Raw genomic sequence first — 7,024 nt, 5'->3', positions numbered from 1 at the left:
TGATAAAGCACTTTGGATCTCTATTTTAGAATGGCTTCCTTAGTCTTGAGGAACTTAACTACTCTGCTTTGGCTTTATTGAGACTGATTTTATTCTTAAGAGTATTGCTGGTTAAAAGTTGTTCCAGTGTATCAATGTATCTACCATCCTCTTAGTCTCCCTATAGATATCTCCATAGAACTCTTTAGATTATCTACTAAGCTTAGTAGCAGTCTTACTTTAGCTTCAGGTGTAGCTCCACATGAGATTTTCCTTAATAGTCTTCATCCCACACATTTTTAACCACATCTTTGAAATTGAGGGTGATTTGTCAAAGCGTTCATAATCTTGGATAGAATATGTGGGTTTAGTGATATGACATAAGGTACATAATCTTGGATAGCATATTTTAGTCATATTGCCACCCTTGCAAGGATAAGAGACATAATCTTGTATAGAATATTTTAGTCATATTTGATTGTGCTGCTTATCCTTCGGTTTATGTAGTAGCTTTTGCAAATCAGTATGGACCTGCTAATGAAGGCACTGCAAATTGCTTGTTTCTTCTTGTTGTTACAGGTGGTGGAATGGGAAAAGGTAAGAAGAATGTGGTTGTTATTGTGGTGGTGGTGGTAGTTTGTGTGTTGGTTATTGGACTTCTTGTGGTTGGATTTATTTTGTGGAGGCAGAGGAAAATTGGATTGGCTAAAAAGTGGAATACTAGGAGACTAAAGAGTAATTTAAATTCTCGTTTGGATTCGATTAGTGGATGTACTGCTTTTATTAGTTATACTTTTGATGAAATTAAGGCAACCACGAAAAATTTCTCTAGACTGAATATAGTTGTGACAATAGGGTATGGAAATGTGTACAAGGGTGTGTTGCCTGGTGGGATTGAAGTAGCTTTGAAGAGGTTCAAGAATTGTTCAGTTGTATGCGAGGACAACAATGGACCATGTTGTGAACATGTTAGACACTGAGATACCTGTTCCAACCATACCTGAAAGATCAATTTCTCTGTTTATAGACACTGAAATTTCATGTTTATAACACAAATTTCCCATTGATTTGTGATGGGAAAAGCCTATGTTTCTAGTAGTGGATGCCAATATATTAAGTTAAATGATTGACGTGGAGAGTTATTCAGATTGTTGATTCGGCTATTTTTCTTTATGATTGGTTGTATGCAGGTCATGTTTAGCTATTTTGATTGGAATGCTAACTTTATTAACATGTCATTTTACAAGAGTTTACACAACAAAGACTTTTAACACACTTGCATTTGGCCTTTTTCATGAACTTCGGAGACCAATATTACGGACGTTGAACATTTTGAATTCTACTGTTAAAATAATCACTGCTTAGGTTAAGTTGTGTGAGTATGTAATCAGAAAGTATAGCAACCCTATCAATCAAGCTCAACAAAGTTGAGGTTGTTTCTTTCTCCTCTTTATCAACTTATTTGGTGCTATTCTTACGCTTGAAACAGTGGCAAACTTCTCATTATCTTTTATTATTTTAATGTATACAAATCCATGAAGGATGTAACATGGGCACTATTTGCAAGTCGGAAAGCTCTTAATTCTTTAACCATCAACAATAAAACTGGTTTTGTTCAGGCTTTCCACAGAGATCACAGTACTAACAATACATTGAACATATACTCTGATCTTGCCAATTATTCTATAAGTAGTACATATGATGTAAATTTGTTGTAGTCTCATCAAGGATGGAATGACCAAATTATACACAATAACATCTCAACAATTTGGTACCGAGAAATAGATCCCTCAACTGAGGAAAGGAATGGAAAGCATAGCATAATTCCACCAAATGAGTTGATCGACATTACTAGTATATCACAAGTACCAGATAGTATAGCTTCATGGCATGTAGCTGTGAGCAAGTATACAGACTCACTGTTGCTTTTAGCATCACTGCTAGTTTGGGATCCATCAAACAGAACCATAGTTTCTGTTGTTGGAGTTACTACAGCTCTTCATAGTGTATGTCAACTTATGAAAGAAACTGTTGAATTCCACAGTGGTCACATTTACTTAACCTCTGAAGAAGGAAGGTTGCTCGCTACTTCCACAAATAGCCCTCTCTTGATGAAGAAAACGAAAGGGTCAAAGCTAATTATGGCTATTGATTCTGAAGACCCAGTTATACGATCTGGAGCTGAGTGCTTACAGAAGGAATATGGAGACTGCTAAACTTTAGAACCAGCTTTATTATATTTACTCATTTTTCCTGTAGTTAAGGAGACTTCCAATGGTAAATTGTTGGCTTAGCGTGTTTTCTTAATTCATCAGTGCTTACTGATCTGTAACTTTGTAGGTAGGAGTTAACATCATTCAAAGAAAATATATAATGGGAAAGGTAGACATTGTTGGTTTTTTTAAAAAAACGATGGGGCAGCAAATGCAGGGTTAAAATGACTCTTTGGATTGAAATGGTTTTCAAGCTTTTAATAAGCTTACAATAGCATTCAATAATTTTATTAAGCATTAAGTGACTTTAAATAGCCAATAAAATATAAAAAACTGCATAATTTAAAATTTAAAACAACCTAAACTATCTCAACAACTAAACAAATTAACAAATATTTAAAATTCAAATTCATCTTAATCTAAATAACTTATTTTGCTAAAAACTAATGCAGTAACTTAAAACAATTTTCAACACTCCCCCTTTGCTTTAATTACTGTGATTTAAAAACTGCTCCTCCTCAATTTTTGCTCTGACAATGGATGTTGAATTTTTCAATCTTTTTAAACTTGCACATCTTTTTGATGTTCATCTTTCTCTTTTTTCTTTTGATTCTTTGCTGAAAAACCATCAATAATCTTGTATTGTTTGAAAATACTTTCATAGACTTTGCAAAATATTGTAAGGATTTTTCATTCATCAAAACATCACATAAAACATAGGTTTCAAGATATGATTTCTTCACAGAACAACTTTGATCATTTTTGTTGAAAATTTTTGGGACATTCAAAGAAAGACTGGTGCTTGACATCTTTTTGCCTTAAAATAGCTCTATGCTTTGAAAATAAGCACGGGTTAAAAACGGTAGCCCTGATGGGTTAAAATGGAGCCCTTACAGGTTAAAAAGGTAGCCCTTACAGGTTAAAAAGATAGCCCTTGTGGATTAAAAATAGTATGGTAGCATTTTGGAAGAACACACAGATCCCGTAAGATTAATGAGGCTTTTGATATCATTGTTGGTTTTTTTTTAGAAAAGATGGGGCAGTAAAAACGGGGTTAAAATGACTCTCTTTTGATTGAAATGGTTTTCAAACTTTCAATAGCATTCAATAATTTTATTAAGCATTAAGTGACTTTAAATAGCCAACAAAATATAAAAAACTACATAATTTAAAATTTAAAACAACCTAAATTATCTCAACAACTAAACAAACTAACAAATATTTAAAATTCAAATTCTTCTTAATCTAAATAATTTATTTTGCTAAAAACTAATGCAGTAACTTAAAACAATTTTCAATAGACATAAGGGATATCAAGACTCTAGCAATACTGATCTCAGCATCAATTTACCTCCTAATCATAGGATGTGTCCGTATCTTCGTACTAATAAATAGAGTGTCAAAAGAAATGAAACTTAGAGCAGAGTTGATGAGCCAGTTAGATGCAAGATGAAAAGTGGAGGCATCAAGCAATTATTAAAGCCAATTTCTAGTGACATGAGGTAAATATTCATCAGTCCTCTATTATTAACTTAATGAAATTATACCTGCATTAGGGGTGTTAGTGCATTAAAAATGAGTTAAATTCAAGCAGTTCTTCAAAAGAGAAGTATTTAGTTAGTTTTATGTTTACCCAACTCATATTAGCAAGAAAAAGCCATTCTCTGAAAATAAATTATCTGAAATAAAGATTTTACTATACTATTTTGGGTAACGTTGCTTTGGTTAAGCTCATTACTCAAAAGAGCTAGTTTAATTAGATGTAAGAAGAATTGTATCAATGTCTTTTACTTTTTTATCAAGTAGAATCTGGAAAACTGGTGTTGGAAGAATCAGAATTTGACTTGACTCGAGAACTTGAAGGACTTGTTAATATGTTTTCTGTCCTGTAGATTAATCACAATGTTGAGACAGTTCTAGATTTCTCTTGTACATCCACTGTTCTCCTTACAACTATAGAAAGTGATAAAGAATTATTATGAAGAGCTGAATTCAAGACTCGTCATATTATTTTGTCATATTTCTATCCATTGCAAAAATTGGTTAAAGGACAATCTGTCAGAGTCGTTCAAATTTTTGCAAATCTAATTAGCGATTCTCTCAAGTTTTAAAACTGTAAGTGCAACTTTTACTAGATATATTTTCACAGAATTCGACTTGTTCTCGTAATCTCTGACAAAATAAAGATTTTTTGGCAATACAAGTGCATTTGTTCATTTTACAATTTGGAGTACCTTGCAATCGGCTACATCATTCTTCGGAGATGGTGTGGGAGTGCATGTGGAGGGAATTTTTCACTTAATCAGAAAGACACTTGGTCTGCTCCTAAAGCAAAGTTCAAGCGACAATAAAGCCAGGGAAAAAATTCTCCATGAAAGATAACAAAATGATCATGTGCTTTGAAGTTGAGGATTCTGGTTGTGGTAAGATTACAACTCCCAAAATAACCATAAAGTTCACCAGTTAACTTATTTTTCATACTTTCTGCTACTGCATATTAACTCTCTTTCTATCTATATCTGGATTTCTCTTTTTGTTGCTCCAGGAATTTATCCAAGTACATTGGAACCTGTATTTGAATGATTCGAGCAAGCTGATCCTTTGACAACTCGCTTGTAAGAAGTTTTCACATCATTGTCATATATGGGTAAACTTTTTTAGTTAAATAGCAGAATACATGCATGAATGAATGAATTTACTTCCTGCACACCTTAGAGCTAGTTAGTACCTGAAAAAAGAAATCTCATTGTTTCACTATGCTCATACTCGGGCATGGTGGGACTAGCCTTGGACTATGCATTGTATGTACCCTGGTTAGTTCAAATTTTTTTTTCCTATTTCAAAAGAATAAATTTCAAGAGTTGACATTTTGAATTCGCAAGAAAAACATTTCAATGTTTATGTGGCTTGTAAAAAGAATTAAACTTTTATCCAATAGTAATGAAAAGTAAAAGATATAATGAATCTAGTACCTATAATGGCAAATGTCAAACCACTGATTGTCTTTTTTCATTTACTCTATTAAGTATTTTTGTATAGGAATTTGCATGCAAAAGTTGAAACATTGACTATAAGGCCTAATACAAACCTAGTAAGGCAATAAAAGCATCAGAGTGCCTGGCCATCTCTTCTTTCCTTTGATGCATACCTACAATAATCTTCACTTCTCCTATTGTTTCTCCAGTTATCAGTGACAAAAAAATCATATAAAAAAGTTCAATGTATTAAAGCCCTCGCTATGTGTGCAGTTCAAGGAAGGGTTAGACCATACGGGTCTATTGCACACAATCATATGTCAGTAGAAAAAAAGATTTTTTTCAAAAATCAGATTATTTGGTAGTAACTGTTGGGTTCGAAATCGGGAGGACGTCATGCAGAAGCTTAAAGTTTGCAAACTGATATGGTGATCAGATGACAACAAAAAAAAATATTAAAAATATATTATTAATATGGTTTGGTCAAACGACCTACATATTAAAAATAATATTGAAAAAACTTAAAACCTATTGAAAAAACATAAACATGTTGGGAGAAATCTCGCCTAACCAAGACTCTTTGATAACTACATTGTGGATGTTATTGTGCTATGGTATGAGGGGGGTCTTCTATTTACAGAGTTCCAAAACCTTTCCTCCAAGAAAGAAGTTTGTCAAATATTAAAAAGTTTTATATTTTTCTTTCAAGAATAGTAAAAGTAATCATAGTATTACTTTGATTTTCTTGACATGATTTGATCCACCTTCTTCGCGTGCATGATCTTTGTTCTTCACATAATCTTCATCGCTGCTGCTTACCATGGTTAAAAATAAGATTTAAAATATTATGGTTAAAAGTGGGTTAAAAAATTATTTTTTTTCTTTATTTTAAAAAATGCAACAACAGGAACATTGAAATATGTTTAAAATTTTTTCTTCACATGTAGTTAGACAAAAAATCTTCATTATCATAAAATTGACTGCAAATTGATTAGAACCGCTTTCAACTTGTCTTCAATTCGTTTCACCAAACTATTAGACATTTGAACCGTAGCCTTGATACCAATTATTGGTTTTTAGCTTTGAAATTAGAGAAATAACATAGAAAGAGTTGGAGAAAAAAAGATACTGCAATAGTAATTTTTGCCTTTGGAAAATAAAAAAATCAGAATTGGAAATGGTGACTATATTCCTGCAGAAGGAAAAGAAAATGTTGCAATCAAACAGTTTCAGGTACAAAAATAATTTCAAATGTCCTTTACGTGCTCGATATTGATAAAAGTTTGTTAAGTGTTGGTCAGCTAATGGAAGAAGGATTTAAACTATTGTTTGGAGATAAATATTGTCGAATCTTTGATTCCACTAATCATGAAATTTTACAAGTTTATATGAGAGACAAAAGTTTCTTATTTAATCCAACAAAAGATGCACACAAGTCATGCAAGAATAAATATGAATTGGCAGATTTATTCAAGAGGTCAAATTCAGCCGAAGTCGAGACAATTTCTGATACAAGGAGGAGTGTTGAAAATATGTCTCAGAAATAAAGTAGGAATAGATAATTTTAGTAGTTTTAAAATTATTAGAATCCTATGTGGGTTAGACTTAGGAATTAGTTATCCCTTTGTTATTTGAATTAGGAATTATTTATCCCAATTTAAATTGAATTGTAGTTAGAAATTTACCTATAAATATATGTTTTGGGTTATTAATAAAAAATTTCCTTTGTCAATACTATTGTAGTATATTTTTCACTCCAACTCTTTCTGTGTTATTCTCTAATTTCAAAGCTAAAAAACAACAGAAACCCAAGGTCCCACACTTGTTGTAGATTATTTGGTATAAATAATAATAAAA

General features: G+C 32.1%; 1 long non-coding RNA gene and 1 pseudogene across 1 annotated transcript; both read left to right on the top strand.

The window, feature by feature from the left end:
* The first annotated feature begins 1,463 nt into the window (after positions 1 to 1,463).
* On the top strand, positions 1,464 to 2,294 carry LOC124885140 (annotated as a pseudogene).
* Positions 2,295 to 3,463: 1,169 nt separating this feature from the next.
* Positions 3,464 to 5,445, top strand: LOC107876529. The gene is made up of 3 exons (XR_007042779.1): positions 3,464 to 3,694; positions 4,397 to 4,615; positions 4,738 to 5,445. It is a non-coding gene; the product is annotated as an uncharacterized LOC107876529 (long non-coding RNA).
* The last annotated feature ends 1,579 nt before the right edge of the window (positions 5,446 to 7,024 follow it).

Source organism: Capsicum annuum, chromosome 7 (genome assembly GCF_002878395.1).
Source record: "Capsicum annuum cultivar UCD-10X-F1 chromosome 7, UCD10Xv1.1, whole genome shotgun sequence".
In the NCBI taxonomy this organism is placed as follows: Eukaryota; Viridiplantae; Streptophyta; class Magnoliopsida; order Solanales; family Solanaceae; genus Capsicum; species Capsicum annuum.
Note: the sequence above shows the minus strand (reverse complement) of the source record. Positions and strands in the feature narration are given on the sequence as shown.